The sequence below is a fragment of the Myxine glutinosa genome, chromosome 4, assembly GCF_964187855.1.
Source record: "Myxine glutinosa chromosome 4, kmMyxGlut1.1, whole genome shotgun sequence".
NCBI lineage: Eukaryota > Metazoa > Chordata > Myxini > Myxiniformes > Myxinidae > Myxine > Myxine glutinosa.
In genome coordinates, this window is record NC_136264.1 from 51,459,641 (window position 1) to 51,478,555 (window position 18,915).

General features: G+C 49.6%; 1 pseudogene; it reads left to right on the forward strand.

Moving 5' to 3' along the window:
* The first annotated feature begins 10,880 nt into the window (after positions 1–10,880).
* Positions 10,881–18,915, forward strand: part of LOC144891598 (triple functional domain protein-like) — a 39,443-nt pseudogene continuing 31,408 nt past the window's right edge.

The window sequence follows — 18,915 nt, forward strand, 5'->3', positions numbered from 1 at the left end:
TTGTTGAGAAAGTAGATGGGAGGGTTGTCCAGTCGATCTTTTCGGAGAGACATAGTAAGAGTGTGAGATTTGTCAGGATTGAAAGACATGTTCCACTTGTTTGACCAGTCTGTGATTTTGTCCAGGTCTTCAGAGAGTGAGGAGGCAGCAGACTGCCGATCTGAGGGAAGAGGAATGGAGCGGCAGAGAGTGGAGTCATCAGCAAAGAGATAGAGAGGATTTTCGAGAGAGTCAGAGAGATCATTGATGAAGACCAGAAAAAGCACGGGGCCCAGAACACTGCCTTGGGGAACTCCAGCCTGAACAGGAAGAGGAGATGAGAGAAACCCATTCAGGGCCACACGTTGACGACGACTAGAGAGGAAGTCCGCCAGCCATGCGTGGAGATTTCCATGGATACCAAAGGAGGAGAGTTTGGTGAGCAGAGCGGGGTGCCAGACCATGTCGAAGGCACGTGATATGTCGAGGGAGACAGCTCTAATTTCCTGTTTGGCATTGAGGACCTCCATCCATTGTTGAGACAGCAGAAGCAGCATATCCAGAGTAGAGTGACCTGGTCTGAAACCAAATTGATGATCAGAGATCAAGCCATTGGAGAAGAGGAAAGATTTCATATCCGAAGCAATGATGGATTCCATGACTTTGCTGATAATTGGGAGAAGGCTGATTGGTCTGTAGTTGCTAGGTTCTGTTTTTGCACCTTTTTTGTGCAAAGCGGTGATGTTGGCTGATTTCCAAGCAGATGGCAGTTGACCTTGAGCAAAAGAGAGGGTGAAGAGAACAGAGAGAGGGTGAGATAGAGCAGCAGAGCAGGATTTTAGGACCCGTGGGCTGATGCCGTCGGGTCCAGTTGCAGAATCAGAGTCGAGGGTTGACAGAAACTTTTCCACCTTGTCAGGAGGAAAGGACACGGAGTCCAGGAGCAGCAGGGTACGACTGGGTATGGTGGGTACAGAGAGGGATGGGTTTGGGACACAAGATTTAGAGGCAAACACAGAGTTGAGGCATTCAGCTTTTTCACGTGCGGAGTCAGCTGTGTAGCCGTTTGAGGTAAGGGAGGGGATGGAGGGGGAACAAACACCAGAAACGGATTTGACCAGACGCCACCAGGATTTGGAAGAGGGAGACAGATAAGAGAGTTCGGTCTTGAGAACGGAGAGATATTGTTTCCTGGCTCTCCTGAGGGTGGACACACACTTGTTTCGGGCTTTGCGGAAAGGAAATGAGATTTCCTTCCGTTGGATTTGCTTTCCAGGAGACGAAGGCAAGTTGTTTCTGGGCAACAGCCTCACCACAAGATTCCGTGTACCATGGACGGGAGGAAGGGTATGACAACTGAAGACGAGATGGGATAAATCTGTGCATGAGAGAGAGCAATTTACTTTGGAAGAATTCCCAGGATGAGTTGATGTCAGAGGTGGTAGAGATGGGAGACCAGTCCAGATGATTGATGGCTGCTTGAAGACCGTGCCAGTTGGCCTGAGTGAAATGCCAGACTCGTCGACGCTGAGCAGGCTCCCTGAGGATGGTCAGAGAGATGTCCACTTTAACAAGGACATGATCAGATGATCCGATCGGAGCAGAAGAAGAGCAGCAGACATTTTCAGGGAAGTTAGTCATAACCAAGTCCAGAAGAGAAGATGTTCCGTTGACTGAGACCGTTTGGTCGGGAAATTGACAGATTGTGTCAGTCCCAGTGAGTCGCAGAAGTCCTTTGCTGAGGAGCCATGGCTGGTGAGAGAGGTACCCACACCCAGCCAACTGGCATGATGACAGTTGAAATCACCACATATGAGGAAGAGAGAGTTGGGATGAGTAGATAGAAGTTGGTCCATATCATCAGACAGCGAGATGTAGATGGAGTCATCACTGTTTGGTGGACGGTACAACACACATATGAACAAGAGGTGGGAGCGAAGGGGAAGCCGTAGCCAGAGGTATTCCTGGGGGTGAGGTGGAGAGAGTGCAGTGCAGGGCGAGAGAGGAAGAGAGTTTTTGATAAAGATAGCAACCCCGCCTCCAGGACGAGGCTCAGGTCTATCATACCGGAGGAGGGAGTAGCCCGGGAGAGATACTATGGAATCGGAGACATCATAAAGGAGGAAAGTTTCTGTTAAGCAGATCACGTCTGGTTTGACAGAAGCATCCTGTATGGAGAGATCAGTTAAGTTTGAACGAAGGCCCCGGATGTTTGAGGTCCATACCGTTAATGAAGAGGAAGGGGGAGCATCAGATACAGAACAGGGGGGAGGAGGGGTAGGGTAAGATGTGGAAGAGGTGGAAGAGGTAGGGAGAGCTGTTGAAGGTGTGTCAGAGATTTCAGAATAGCTCGGAGAAAGGGAAGGATGGGGCGGACAAAAGGTTTGATGGTGATTGGGTGAGCCACAATGAGGTGTTATTTGAGGAGGGGGAAGAGCGAGGCAGAAGGTTGGGGGAGATGGAGGTGAGAGTTTGAAGGGGGAAGAAGCGGGGAGGACGCTTTGAGGAGGGGGAGTGAGAGGGGGGAAATTGAGAAGCAATGAGGGTGGGGAGATTTGAAGGGGAGGGGTGAGGGGGGAGTTTGGGAGGGAAGGGACAAGGGGAGGGATTTGAAAGGGATGGGATATGGGGGAGATTTGGAGGGGAGGGGTGAGGCAGGAGTCTAGGAGGGGAGGGGCGAGGGGGCGTCTTGGCGGGGAGGGGTGAGGGGGTAGTTTAGGAGGGAGGGGGCAAGGGGGGAGATTTGAAAGGGATGGGTGATGGGGAAGATTTGGAGGGGAGGGGTGATGGGGAAGATTTGGAGGGGAGGGGTTATGGGGAAGATTTGGAGGGGAGGGGTGAGATTGGATTTTTGAAAGTGTACGATTTATGGGAAACGAACATTTATTGCAAAATGAGTTTCTTGTGACCTTTGAGTTAAAAATACGTTTAAGGACGCTGGATGGAGGATGGAGTGCAGGAGAGTTTAGGGAATGTAGAAAAAAGGCACTATAGGAGATGGATATTTTTTTTGGGATGAATTGATTTGGTGAGCAAGTCGAAAGCAGCCTTTTAAAGAAGAAGAAGAAAAAGGTGTTATAAAATATGATGGAATACATAACTTGAGGGGAAAGTGTAAACATTGAAGGTTAATGAGTGAAAACTATCTGGGGAAATGGGGGAGAAACACGTGGTCGAAGAACGAACGAACGAATCCGAACGAATAAGAATGAAAAAACGAATGAGAACAGTGAAGGAAATGTTTTTTTTTTTTGTTTTTTTTGAGTTGAGATTTACACGAGGAAGTAGGCTATGGGTGAAAAGACTGGGAATACAGAGAACGAAAGTTATTGGATCACAAACGACGGACCGCTGAGAGAAAAACAAAGCCTCAAGGTTGTACAGTGCACACTGTACAAGGCCTCAAGACACGACACGAATTAACACGATTTTCAATACAGGTATGAAAGATTTGCACCGAAAATCACCGATTTGCACCGATTAACAATGGACTACAAAATGTAAATGTTTCATGATATTTGTTATATTATATCACCTTTATCTATCAATATTGTTGAAATGAAGATCAAATAGCTGTATGTAGAAATATGTTGAAAAAGTCAAAACTTTACATGGGGTGTACTTACTTTTTCACGTGACTGTACGTGTCTGCATTTCAGTAAAGTAATGTGTGTGCCGTGTCAGCATTTCAAAAATTTATTTTCTCGGCAACCGTTGGTCAGATTGACATGAAATTTTCACCATAGGAGGGCCTCCTCCTCTATAATATTTTCGTGAATATTATGACATCACAGGTATTGATGACATCACATCACAAGTATTCTTGAGGTCAACATAGGCCAAAAGGTCAACATAGGCTAAATTACTAAAATCCTCAATTTTCATCTGATTAACTTGAAATTTGAAGAGGACTTGCATATCGGGTCACTGAATTCAACCACCAAGTATTTTTGAGGTCAACATAGGCCAAATTTGAAAAATCCTCAATTTTCATCCGATTAACTTGAAATTTGAAGAGGACTTGCATATCGGGTCACTGAATTCAACTACCAAGTATTTTTGAGGTCAACACAGGCTAAATTTGAAAAATCCTCAATTTTCATCCGATTAACTTGAAATTTGAAGAGGACTTGCATATCGGGTCACTGAATTCAACCACCAAGTATTTTTGAGGTCAACATAGGCTAAATTACTAAAATCCTCAATTTTCATCTGATTAACTTGAAATTTGAAGAGGACTTGCATATCTGGTCACTGAATTCAACCACCAAGTATTTTTGAGGTCAACATAGGCTAAATTACTAAAATCCTCAATTTTCATCTGATTAACTTGAAATTTGAAGAGGACTTGCATATCTGGTCACTGAATTCAACCACCAAGTATGTTTGAGGTCAACATAGGCCAAATTTGAAAAATCCTCAATTTTCATCCGATTGAATTGAAAATTGAACAGCATTTGCACATTGAGTCACTAAATAGGGAAACTACTATTTTTGAGGTCAAAAGGTCAAAGGTCAACTCAAGGCCAACCTTCCAAAATCATCATTTTTCATCTGAAAAATCGTCACTTTTCTTCCTATTGGCCCGAGCTTTGATCAAGATTGTCAATTTTAATCTCGATGAAGTGGACAATTTGCTGTATCAATGGAATTGTGGGGGGCGGATAGTGGGGGGTGGATTTTGCAAGTATCCTCCGCATGACGTCTTCTTTTTTATTAATTTGGCATGGGGGTGGTGTAACTTGAGTGTACTTATGCTTATTTTTATTTTTACCTGTACTTGACCTATTTCGTTAGCCCCCCCCCCCCCCCGTTCTCGATGCAATATCAGTTTTCAGCGGCATCGTCGGGCGCCAGAGGTGCACGGCCATGCCGCCCTGGAAGTTGTTTATCACACCTGGAGGTTTGGTGCTTTCGACGTCACACCTTAAACCGTTATCTGTGTGAGCAGAAAGATCGGAAACTGCAGCTGGACACTATTCCAGCAAGTCTGACTGAACATGATGTGAAGCTGCCAGATGTAAACAACCATGCTGATGACATTAATGAAGAGAAGAGAAAGTCCGCGCTTCGCAAAGAGTAAGCGTGCATCTTTCGCTACCAAGAAATTCGACAATCCTTCCTTACACCAAACAGCATTGTTCAAATTGGGACAAAATTTTCTTCAATTTTGCAAGAAAGTTTGATAAGAGATTGTAATGTTGTTTCTCAGACTTTTTTTGCATTTCAGGTTCATCATGGCAGAGCTGCTGCAGACAGAGAAAACATACTGTTGCGAATATGGAATTTGGCCTCCATATCCGCTTGTAAATATTCCCCTATTTCCCCAATATTCCCCAACTATCCCCAATCCCCCATTCCCTAGTCCCATTGTCTGTAAACAACAATCAGTAGAGCCGACCTTCCCCTTTTTCCCCCATTAAATGTCGTGCCCAGGTCCACCGCATCACACGTAGACAACTTTCGGACATCTTGCTAGTTATTCTTAGTCTATGTCAGTTAAGGACTCGTTTCCATTAATTATGACTCTTCGTTGCACCAGAATGTGATTATATGGCACCAGTAGTGAGTTTAGGACCTTTCCCATACCTCCTCCCATCTTCTTCCCCAAACAACAACAACAACAACAACAGAGGGGCACGGCGCTGCGCGGGGGGGAGTGTGCGTCCTGACACCGGCTCGGTTAGCCGCCATTGACAATGCGCTCCAGACCATGCGCTCCACGGGGTTACCACAAAGGGGCTGGCTGTCAGCTCCTCGTCAAGGGCGGAGCCTGGTAAACCCCCCGCACACACCCAATGAGAAGCAACGTGCCGATTCCACGAGGCGGAGCTAACGAGCCGAGGGCGTGTCACTCCCCGCCGGATATACGCGGCCACGTAGCGGACGTGACGTCAGATGCGCCCCGAGCTTGAGCTTTGAGAAGCCAAGAGAGCCACCTCCGAGCGCTGAGAGACCTCCTGCATCTTTTGGACCGAGTCGATCCTGCCCTGAGCCCAGGTGCACCTGGAGCCATCGATACCCGCTTTCCTGCCATCAATCCCCGTGTGAGTCAGCCTTGTCCCGTTTACCTGTCGTCTGTTGGGGTTAATATAAGGTTGTGTCTAAGTGCCTATCTTCCTTTGCTGTCCCTCTCGTCCCTGTAATCTGACCTTCCATAACGAATATAATCTCCTCCGGAGGTCTTGAGAACTGAACCCTTGGAGTCGTGTCATTTGAAACCCAGCCGTGTGTCCTTTTCCTTTATTGCCCTAGCGTAGCGCGACTAGTCAACGTTCGAGTATAATCTTGTGCAGACGTGGTCATACCAAAACCGCTCGGTAAATAACATCCAAGCCACGTCGGTAACAATTGGTGTCGAGGAGTGGAATTCGAACCCGGGACTAAATTTATTAGGCCCAAATTTGTAACAAGTAGAATCGATTCGGAGCGCGTTTCCCGCGCGAAATTATAACGGCGAAATTTGAATTTGTTTTACGAAAAAAAAAAAAAAAAAAAACGAATTTTGAAAGTCGCGCTATGGCGGATCAAGACAGCTGGGGTCCGGTAAAGGAGAGTGAGGTAGGGTCGATCCAGGACCAAATTGAGGGACAAGAGGAGAGCGAAGCAGTGAGGGCGGCAGGTTCGCAAAATAGCGCCGTCACGCACGAAGTAGCGGGCGCGCAAAATGGCGCCTCGCAAGAGCGCGTGGTAGCCGAGGCCGCTGTATCAACGGGCTTTAACATGCAGCCGATTGACATGCAGGCCCTCATTGCGCAGTTACAGGCAGCTGTACAGATGAGTATGGAGAGCCAAATTGAGCGATTGGGTGAGCGGTTGGGGAACCGGATGGATGCTCAGGGTGAGCGATTGGAGGGCAAAATAGGGGTAATGAGGGACGAAGCGAGGGGTACCAGTGAGGGATTAGACAATAATTTTAAGGGATTAGACATGAAATTTGGGAAATTAGACGATAGATTAGGGGAAATACAGGAGGGGTTAACGGGGGTAGAAAACAGAATGGCCGCTCAAGAGAATCAAATGGAAGGGATGCAAAAAGGGTTAGAGGGGTTAGAAAACACCATGGAAGGCAAATTGAGGGACATGAGGGACCAAGCGGAAAGGGAAGTTAACCAAATGGGGCAGCAGATAGAGGGGGTCAGAATGGGGGTAGAAACCAAACTGGATGCTCACAGGAAGGAAATGGAGCAGATGAGGGTGGCATCTGGGCAGGAGATGCAAGTGATGGGGGAGGAGATCAGAAGAGGTGTGAGTGAGGAGGTCGGAGGAGTGCGCGAGGAGGTGAGGCACTGTAAGGAGCACATGGAGAAGGAGGTGAGAAAGGGGACTGTAAAGTTACAAGGGGGCATAGAGGCCCTGACGCAGGAGGTGGAACAGCTGACGGAGGGACAAAAAGAAGTAAAGGAGCAGGTTCAAAGGAACACTGCGGTATTAGGAGGATTAAAAGCGACACAGAAAGAACTAAAAGACGACTTGATAGCGACGAAGAGGGAATGTCAGATGGTACGTGAGGGACTGACAACGAGGTTGGACGAGGTGATAGAGGTAATGGAGACGAAGGACCGGCAGGTGAGGACGCACCTGGAAACGGTCAAGGTAGCCTTAGAGGATGAGCTTGAGGAGACGTACCGGGGAATAAAAGAGGTGAAGCACAAATTAGAAGAAGTGGAAGAAGGGATGAGCGAAATTAAGAAGCGACGGAGAGGGGATAAGAAAGAGATAAAAGAGGAGATAAAAGAATTGGTCCAAAGTCTGTGTTTGGATCGTGATGATGTGCTCATTAACCGGATGAGGGATTCGCAGGTGATGGAGGAGAAGCGAAGAGGAAGAGGACCTGGTGTAAGTGGTGACCAATATGGTCGTGCGTATGATGCGCCAGGGGATTTAAGGAGCTTGGGGGTCGAGATGGACCCGGGTGTTCGTGAGAGGCCGTGGGTGAAGTGTGCGACAGGTCTGGTGTGCGAAAAAGGAGGTGTGCGAGGAAGTCCGGCTCTGGGGTGTGTGAGGAAAAAGTGCGTGCCAAGGAGTGAGGGTGCTGGCGAGAGTGAGTCGGTCGTAGCGCGTGTGCGAGGGGGCACATGGAAGCGCGGTGTGGTGAGTGTTACAGAGGGTGTAACGGGAGAGTGTGCGCGAGAAAGGTGTGTGACGGACAGGTGCATGGGGAAAGAGTGTGCTGTCAAGAGTAAGGGTGAGTGCGTGGTCAAGAGTGGAGGTGAGAGTATTGAGAGTGACAAGGAGAGTGAGTTGGTTGTGACAGGTGAGCGAGGATGTACACCTGGGATGGAAGGATGCACACCTGGAATGGTAGAGCGTGAGTGGGAATGCACGCTGGAGTTGGTGGTGAGGCACGTGGTTGGGTGTGCGAATGAGGGCACACCTGTGATTGTCACAGAGGAGGTGACTGAGGAGGGGGCGCGAAGAGGTGTTTTGGTGAGGTGTGCGACCAACGAATGTGTGCCAAAGTGTTCGGTGGTCAGGTGTGTGACCAAGGCTGTGAGTGGAATGGGTGTACCGAGGTGTGTAAGGAAAGGTATGAGGAGCATGGAAACGGCTGGATGTGTGAGCAAGGAACGGGCTGCGGGGTGTAAGCGTCCAGGTGAAGCATCGACGTTAGACGGGGTAGAGTTTAGAACGACTTATAGCCGAATCGGGCCCTCGGTGCGTGCTGGGCCTCGCTTTGAACGGCCGCGTCCGTGCTCCACTAGGCGGAGCTGGCAGCCCGATAGAAAGGGTCGTCATGGCGACCACTTTTTGGTGAGGCATTCCGGCAGGCCGAGATCGAGCCATGGGATGGCTCCGTGCCGAGATGGTGCGTGGGATCTCGGCCCGGGTAAACCTCCTTCCCTGCACCGAATGCGGGATGTATCCAGCCGCTGGCACAAAACAACCAGCATTCATTGTTTGGCTTTACGAAGCCGGGCTTTGGACAGGAATTGGCGCACCGAGAGGTATTAGTGAGTAGACTGGGTGATGAGGTTAGTGTTTTGGACCCAAAATTAGAGAAAAACAAAATTTGATGATTGGCAAGGGATTGGCAGTAGTGATTGGCAGATGATGGGCAGTGATTGGCAAATTTTTAATTTGTTGAAATTTGATGTGCAAAATTGGTAGTGAGAGACCCCCGATGTGGTGGGATGGCAAATCCACCATCCCTTCCCGGGGGGCAAAGGAGCACTAGCTTATGGGGTGTATGGCAGTGAAAACTAGCCCGGGTGGGTTAGGTTATATGGATAGGGCCCTAGAAGATGACATTAGGTGACGTTAAGGTTAGTTAGTGACTGATACCTGTAGTGGGGACGCAGGTAGTTTAGTGTGGATGATAATGACGAGGGAGCGCAATAGTTTAAAGGGACGACTGGGAAGCGCAAGTTTCAGAAGGGCGTAGTTAGCTGAGATGATGCTGTGTGTGTGAGAATTGAACAGGTGTGATTGCACAGGTGTGCAACTGAACAGGTGTGATTGCACAGGTGTGCAACTGGACAGGTGTGATTGCACAGGTGTGCATCTGGACAGGTGTGTGGAGCAGTGTATGAGTAGTGAGTGTTGTGGATCAGCGCGAATGCGCTTGGGGAGAGAAGGGTGCGGGTGGCACCAGGTGTGAGAGCACAGGTGTGCAGGTACAGGTGTGTGGAGAGAGTTGGAGTAAGTGGTACGGAGTGGTGTGCATGGTGCGAAGGTGTGGATGGGGGAAGAGTGGACCCCTTTCACGAGTACCCGGGGCGGGTAGTGTAAGTGTTAGGTAGAGGGAACTACATTGCGTGCCACACTAAAGTAGGTAAAAATTTATCGGGTCGGGACGCCCCGAGGGTAGAGAAGGGTGCAATGTTGCGAATATGGAATTTGGCCTCCATATCCGCTTGTAAATATTCCCCTATTTCCCCAATATTCCCCAACTATCCCCAATCCCCCATTCCCTAGTCCCATTGTCTGTAAACAACAATCAGTAGAGCCGACCTTCCCCTTTTTCCCCCATTAAATGTCGTGCCCAGGTCCACCGCATCACACGTAGACAACTTTCGGACATCTTGCTAGTTATTCTTAGTCTATGTCAGTTAAGGACTCGTTTCCATTAATTATGACTCTTCGTTGCACCAGAATGTGATTATATGGCACCAGTAGTGAGTTTAGGACCTTTCCCATACCTCCTCCCATCTTCTTCCCCAAACAACAACAACAACAACAGAGGGGCACGGCGCTGCGCGGGGGGGAGTGTGCGTCCTGACACCGGCTCGGTTAGCCGCCATTGACAATGCGCTCCAGACCATGCGCTCCACGGGGTTACCACAAAGGGGCTGGCTGTCAGCTCCTCGTCAAGGGCGGAGCCTGGTAAACCCCCCGCACGCACCCAATGAGAAGCAACGTGCCGATTCCACGAGGCGGAGCTAACGAGCCGAGGGCGTGTCACTCCCCGCCGGATATACGCGGCCACGTAGCGGACGTGACGTCAGATGCGCCCCGAGCTTGAGCTTTGAGAAGCCAAGAGAGCCACCTCCGAGCGCTGAGAGACCTCCTGCATCTTTTGGACCGAGTCGATCCTGCCCTGAGCCCAGGTGCACCTGGAGCCATCGATACCCGCTTTCCTGCCATCAATCCCCGTGTGAGTCAGCCTTGTCCCGTTTACCTGTCGTCTGTTGGGGTTAATATAAGGTTGTGTCTAAGTGCCTATCTTCCTTTGCTGTCCCTCTCGTCCCTGTAATCTGACCTTCCATAACGAATATAATCTCCTCCGGAGGTCTTGAGAACTGAACCCTTGGAGTCGTGTCATTTGAAACCCAGCCGTGTGTCCTTTTCCTTTATTGCCCTAGCGTAGCGCGACTAGTCAACGTTCGAGTATAATCTTGTGCAGACGTGGTCATACCAAAACCGCTCGGTAAATAACATCCAAGCCACGTCTGTAACAATACGTTCACAATTTGAATGAATGCCTGGAAGTAAGAGAACCACACTGGCACGTGCCCTTTGGCCAACTAAAGTGAAGAATGTTTATCGTTTATTATTTTCACGTTTTTGCACCAAGCATGAAACCTCAAGTGAAGGATCAAAGCTCGTGTGGTGGACATTTTAAATGCAGAACATGTAAAAATCAATAGCCGCTGGTGGGCTGACGGTCATCTCTTGAGGTTGTTGTTCAGACCTCTGCTGATTTGGGGGAACTCCTTGTGGGAGCTCCCTGATCCAAAATCGAAAAATTTAAGACCGTGTGATCCTGTGGAGCATCCAGTGCAATGGCTGCATTGGGTTTCAGAGCAATCGGTTGGGAAATAATGGACGAGTAGGGATCCAAAGTTTCAGGGGGTAACCCCGACTGGGAGCCTCCATTATCCAAAACCAAAAATGGAAGCCTGAGCGATTGTGTGGGCCATCGATTTGAGGGGCTGTATCGGGTTTCAGAGCAATCGGTTGGTCAATAATGGACGAGCATGGATCCAAAGTTTGGGGGTTAACCCCTCTGGGACCCCCAATGATCCAAAATCGAAAAGCCCAAAAACGAAAAATCTAAGACCGAGTGACTCTGCAGGACCATCGAGTAGAAGGACTGTATCGGGTTTCAAAGCAACCTGTTGATAAGTAAGGGACAAGTAGGGATTCGAAGTTTCAGAGGGTAGCGCCCCCACCCCGTAGCCAAGAGCCTCCATGATCCCAAGTCCAAAAATCGAAGCCCGAACGAATGTGTGGAATATTGTTTTGTATTCATGTGTCAAGTTTTGATCTCTCCACGGCATCAAAGTTTGAGTGTTTTCCCGTTCCTTTCTTTGTCAAATTTCCGCTGCGTATTTTGTTGTGTATGTGTTATTGTGTGTTTCTATTTGGTTTTGGTTTTGTAGTTGTTGAAAATTTGTGTGTAATTAGTCGTTTCTTTGTCCGCGCCTCGTGCGGCCTGGTGTCTCGTGCGGCCTCCTCGTCTCGACTTGTGCCCCGCCCCCTATATTCTCGTTTGTTCTTTCACCTCTGCTCCTGCTTTCTCAAATCCACGTTCTCACTTAGAGACTTTTCCCAGATTGTTTTCATGGTTTTGTTTAAATATTTATTTAAATATGTTTAAACCGCAGCGGTGATCCCCCCCCCCCCCCCCCCCCCCCCAGGATTTCCATGTTTTAAACGTTTCCCAGTGTGTACCCTGGATAAGAATAGGTACGCCGTATCCCTGCGTGTCGTAGGAGGCGACTAAGAGGGTTGGCGTCAGGAAGGGCATCCGGCCATAAAAAACATTGCCTCAAAAAGAGAACCATGACAATTACAACTACATGTGGGCAGGGTACAGCCCGAAGTGGAGATCGGTTTCTGAGGTTTGGGACATGGAATGTAGGGACAATGACAGGGAGATCAGGAGAAGTGGTGGAAGTATTGGTCAGAAGAAGAGTGGACATATGTTGTGTGCAAGAGGCGAGATGGAAGGGAAGTGGTGTGAGAATGGTGAAGGGTAGGCAGGGACAGAAATACAAGTTTGTGTGGCAAGGGTGCCTGGAGGGCGTGAATGGTGTTGGTGTCCTGTTTTCTGAGGAGTTTGTAGACAGTGTGGTGAGTGTGCCTAGAGTGAGTGATAGGTTGATGATGGTGAAAATGATGATTGGAAAGCTCTTGGTGAACGTCATCTCGGGATATGCTCCGCAGGTTGGTCGGAGCGATGAAGAGAAGGACAAGTTCTGGTGTGCGATAGAGCAGCTGATGGAAAACGTGAAAGATGAGGAAGTTGTTGTGGTAGGAGGAGACCTAAATGGACATGTGGGAAGGAGTATGGATGGTTTTGACGGAGTTCATGGGGGTTACGGATATGGTGTGAGAAATGGAGAAGGTGAAAGGATTTTGGAGTTTGCTGATGGAGCTGATTTGTTGATTTGTAATATGTACTCAGTTCCAGAAAGAGGATAATAAGCTTGTTACATACACGTCAGGTGGATCGACGACAACCGTTGACTACCTGATGGTGCGTAGGCGAGATAGGGGGCACCTCCGAGACACAAAGGTAATCCCGGGGGAGGAGGCTGTTTCACAGCACCACTTGGTTGTCTGCGACGTAAGGGTGAAAGGTGCGAGGAGAGCTCGGCGGGTGAAGTACCAACCGAGAATGAAGGTGTGGAGGTTGAAAGAGGTGACAGTAAGGGAGGCATTAAAAGAGAGGCTGAGTAGGGTCGAGGATGATGTGGTTGAGCTTGAAAGTGGTTGGATGTCAATGAAAGCTAGTCTGTTGGGAGCCGTTGGTGAGGTATGTGGATGGACAAAAGGACCACCGAGGCACTCGGAAACATGGTGGTGGGATGATGAAGTTGGAAAGAGGATTGACGAGAAGAGGAAGAAGTTCAAGGAGTGGCAGAAGGCGAAGGGTACGGGCGCAGAAACAGCAGAGCATGAAAGTTATAAGGCAGCCAGGAAGGCTGCAAAGAAAGAGGCAGCAAAGGCGCAGGAGGCATGTAGGAAAATGTTCGGAGAACGCTTGGATTCGGAAGAGGGTCAGAGAGCGGTATTCAGGATTGCAAAGCAGATAGCGAAAGAGAGGTGTGATGTGATGGGGGTGAGCTGCTTGAAGGATGAAGTGGGACAAATCGTTGTCGACCCAGATGGAATTAAAGGAAGATGGAAAAGATATATGGAAATGCTGTTGAATACTGAGAATGAATGGGATGGCAACATCGAGAGTAATCCAGTTTTAGGACCGGCAGAGAAGATAACTGAGAAGGAAGTTGAGGAAGCGATAAAAGCAATGAAGGGTAGAAAAGCGGGAGGGCCGACGGGAGTTGTGGGAGATATGTTGAAGGCAGCAGGAAGTTGGGGTGTGAAGAGAATGACAGAGATCTGTAATCTGGTGGTGAAAGAAGGCCGCATTCCAGTGGATTGGGAACTGAGTACCCTCGTCCCTCTATACAAGGGGAAAGGTGACCCTCTGGAGTGTGGCTTGTACCGAGCGATAAAGTTATTGGAGCATGGAATGAAGGTATTGGAAAGGGTGTTGGAGAGGAGGATAAGGAAGAAAGTGAAGATCGACGAAATGCAGTTTGGATTTATGCCAGGAAGAGGAACGACAGACGCGCTTTTCATTGTGAGGCAGTTGCAGGAGAAGTACATGGAGAAGAGGAAGAAGTTGTTTCTTGGGTTTGTTGATCTGGAGAAAGCATTCGATCAGGTTCCACGCAAAGTATTGACATGGGCATTGAGGAAGTTAGGAGTGGAGGAATGGTTGATCAGAGTAGTGATGGCAATGTACAACAGAGCGCGCACAGCTGTAAGGACGAAGGACGGGAACAGTGGTGAGTTTGAGGTGAAGGTGGGAGTGCATCAGGGGTCGGTACTAAGTCCACTACTATTTGTAGCTGTGATGGAGGTGCTGGCTCAGAAAGTAAAGGAGGGTTTACCGTGGGAGTTGTTGTATGCAGATGATCTGGTGTTGATTGCGGAAAGTATGGATGGACTGAAGGAAAAGATGAACACGTGGAAGGAATGTATGGAGACAAAAGGTCTGAAGGTGAATATCGGAAAGACGAAGGTGATGGCAAGTGGTAAAGCATGTGGTGAGGTGGAAAGAACTGGGAAGTGGCCCTGTGCTGTGTGTAGAAAGGGTGTCGGAGTGAACTCCATTCAGTGTACAATGTGCGCTGAGTGGGTTCATCAAAAATGTAGTGGTCTGAGAGGGTCATTAACCAGTGTGGCAGCTACATTCAAATGTAAGGTGTGCACAGAGGGAGCTGCAGATGGAGGAAATGTTGAGTTGGATCTTGGAGATGGTGTGAAGCTGGAAGGTGTGAAAACATTTTGCTACCTCGGAGACATGCTGAATGGAGAAGGTGGATCAGACTCGGCAACGGTTGCTCGAGTGAGATGTGCATGGAAGAAGTTTCGGGAATTGAGTGGCGTGCTGATGATGAGGGGAGTGTCGTTGAAGCTGAAGGGAAAGGTGTATGCTGCATGTGTGAGAAGTGTTATGATTTATGGGAGCGAGACATGGGTAATGAACGTAGAGCAGCAACGAAGGTTGGAAAGGGTGGAAATGCGAATGGTTCGGTGGATGTGCGGAGTGTCTTTGAGAGAGAGGTAGACAAATGATGAATTGCGAAAGATGATGGGAATAGAGCCTGTGATTGATGCTGTGAAGAGGAACAGGTTGAGATGGTTTGGTCATGTGTTGAGGAAGGATGAAAGTGACTGGTTGAGAAGAGTGATGGAAATGAATGTAGAAGGAAGTAGAAGACGGGGAAGACCGAGAAAGACTTGGCTAAAGATGGTGGAAGAAGAAATGCGGGCAAGGGGGTTAACAAGGAGAGATGCAGAAAACAGGGCAAAATGGAGAAGATTGTCATGGGGACCGCAAGGCTAACCCCCGCTCTAGCAGGGAAAATGGCCTTTAAAATGCATGTTGTTGTTGTTGTATTCATGTGTCAAGTTTATGGGAGCGAGACATGGGTAATGAACGTAGAGCAGCAACGAAGGCTGGAAAGGGTGGAAATGCGAATGGTTCGGTGGATGTGCGGAGTATCGTTGAGAGAGAGGAAGACAAATGATGAATTGTAAAAGATGATGGGAATAGAGCCTGTGATTGATGCTGTGAAGAGGAACAGGTTGAGATGGTTTGGTCATGTGTTGAGGAAGGATGAAAGTGAGTGGTTGAGAAGAGTGATGGAAATGAATGTAGAAGGAAGTAGAGGACGGGGAAGACCAAGAAAGACTTGGCTAAAGGTGGTGGAAGTAGAAATGCGGGCAAGGGGGTTAACAAGGAGAGATGCAGAAAATAGGGCAAAATGGAGAACATTGTCATGGGGACCGCAAGGCTAACCCCCGCTCTAGCAGGGAAAATGGCCTTAAAATGCCTGTTGTTGTTGTGTTGTGTATTAATGTGTCAAGTTTCAGAACAATCAGCCGGGTAACAATGGAGGAGTAGCAAAAATAGCAAAAAGTTAACGGACGGACGGATGTATGGATGACCTGATGGACAGACATTCGGACATAACAACCCAATTCATAAATTAATCTCTTTGAGAATCGAGATGAGATGACCTCATAATATTTCGGTGCTGAAATATTGTGCAATGACATTGTGTACTCTGTGCATTCACAAAGACCTCTGACTATATTCACTCAAGCAAACGTTGTGTTGAATGGCTAATTTGAGAGAATTGTCGGATTGACTGTCATTGCAGAAGAAATTGATGTCATTGTTGGAAATGTGTAAACAATCATTCATTGTCCTTTCAATTTGAAGAAGGCAATAATGCAAAATGGTTACCAAAGGATCTCACATTTGAGCAAATGGCAACTGACGTAGCCATTACAAAATAGCTCCCGGAACGCTACCAGAGGGAAGGAGATGATTTATTGAAGAAGATTCTGACAGGCGAAGACAGCTGGATCTATCTTTTCACATCAAAGTTAAAAAGAGCCTGCAGAACGAGCGAAAGCAATTTTTATCTGTTTGTTTGTTTGTGAACAAGATATCCCAAACGTTGTGGATGGATTCGAACAAAATTTGGTGAAGACGTTGGGTGTGTGACACGGATGAAATGATTCGATTTTGGTGAAGATCCGGATCCGAGAATTTTTAAAAGTCATTCGTCACCATTTAGTGTTCGGGCTAAAATCAGCAATTTGTGATTTGTTCAGTTCGCTGGCGATAGTTCACATACTCTTCGCTTCGCTGGAATCTTTAACGTGCGCCAACTAATGTCGGCAGACAGGGCGCCGTGTAACGTCCATCCAAGAGAGGGCACACACATTGATTATTCACCCAGCCTGTGAAACTCCAGGATGACAGTTTATAGCTGGGTCGGGATTTAAACCCAGGTGAGGCAGCTTTGAGGCGAGTGTGCTTACCTCTCGGCCATCCTGCCATCCCCAGGAGAGAACACACCTTTTATTCTTATTGGCATCCCAAAACATCACCTCATCATGTCCCAGAGTTAATTTTTTGTTTCGGAAAGAACAGAAGGTGACCCTTCTTCCGCATATTTAGCAATTGGGAATTTACGTTAATTTTGAGCATGTAATCAAGCCCATCCATGAGAAGGATATATTTTTTATTTTTTTATTTTTTTGTTTGTTTGTTTTTGTATACTGAATCGAGGCTCGTGGAAGAGCTGACAACCACGAGGGAAAGACCACAGGGGGACCACGAGGGAAAGACAGCACAGGGGGACCACGAGGGAAAGACAGCACAGGGGGACCACGAGGGAAAGACAGCACAGGGGGACCACGAGGGAAAGACAGCACAGGGGGACCACAAGGGAAAGACCACAGGGGGACAACGAGGGAAAGACAGCACAGGGGGACCACGAGGGAAAGACAGCACAGGGGGACCACGAGGGAAAGACAGCACAGGGGGACCACGAGGGAAAGACAGCACAGGGGGACCACAAGGGAAAGACAGCACAGGGGGACCGTGAGGGAAAGACAGCACAGGGGGGCCGCGAGGGAAAGACAGCACAGGGGGACCGCGAGGGAAAGACAGCACAGGGGGGCCGCGAGGGAAAGACAGCACAGGGGGACCACGAGGGAAAGACAGCACAGGGGGACCGCGAGGGAAAGACAGCACAGGGGGACCGCGAGGGAAAGACAGCACAGGGGGACCACGAGGGAAAGACAGCACAGGGGGACCGCGAGGGAAAGACAGCACAGGGGGACCGCGAGGGAAAGACAGCACAGGGGGGCTGCAAGGGAAAGACAGCACAGGGGGGCCACGAGGGAAAGACTGCACAGGGGGACCGCGAGGAAAAGACAGCACATGGGGGCCGCGAGGGAAAGACAGTACAGGGGGACCATGAGGGAAAGACAGTACAGGGGACCATGAGGGAAAGACAGTGCAGGGGGACCATGAGGGAAAGACAGCACAGGGGGACCGCGAGGGAAAGACAGCACAGGGGGACCGCGAGGGAAAGACAGCACAGGGGGGCCGCGAGGGAAAGACAGCACAGGGGGACCGCGAGCAAAAGACAGCACAGGGGGGCCATGAGGGAAAGACAGCACAGGGGGGCCGCGAGGGAAAGACAGCACAGGGGGACCACGAGGGAAAGACAGCACAGGGGGACCGTGAGGGAAAGACAGCACAGGGGGACCGCGAGGGAAAGACAGCACAGGGGGACCGCGAGGGAAAGACAGCACAGGGGGACCGTGAGGGAAAGACAGCACAGGGGGACCACGAGGGAAAGACAGCACAGGGGGACCACGACGGAAAGACAGCACAGGGGGACCACGACGGAAAGACAGTACAGGGGGACCACGACGGAAAGACAGCACAGGGGGACCACGACGGAAAGACAGTACAGGGGGACCACGACGGAAAGACAGCACAGGGGGACCACGAGGGAAAGACAGCACAGGGGGACCACGAGGGAAAGACAGCACAGGGGGACCACGAGGGAAAGACAGCACAGGGGGACCACGAGGGAAAGACAGCACAGGGGGACCACGATGGAAAGACAGCACAGGGGGACCACGAGGGAAAGACAGCGCAGGGGGACCACGAGGGAAAGACAGCACAGGGGGACCACGAGGGAAAGACAGCACAGGGGGACCACGAGGGAAAGACAGTACAGGGGGACCGCGAGGGAAAGACAGTACAGGGGGACCGCGAGGGAAAGACAGCACAGGGGGGCCGCGAGGGAAAGACAGTACAGGGGGACCGCGAGGGAAAGACAGTACAGGGGGACCGCGAGGGAAAGACAGTACAGGGGGACCGCGAGGTAAAGACAGTACAGGGGGACCACGAGGGAAAGACAGCACAGGGGGACCACGAGGGAAAGACAGTACAGGGGGACCGCGAGGGAAAGACAGTACAGGGGGACCGCGAGGGAAAGACAGCACAGGGGGGCCGCGAGGGAAAGACAGTACAGGGGGACCGCGAGGGAAAGACAGTACAGGGGGACCACGAGGGAAAGACAGCACAGGGGGACCACGAGGGAAAGACAGCACAGGGGGACCACGACGGAAAGACAGTCCAGGGGGACCGCGAGGGAA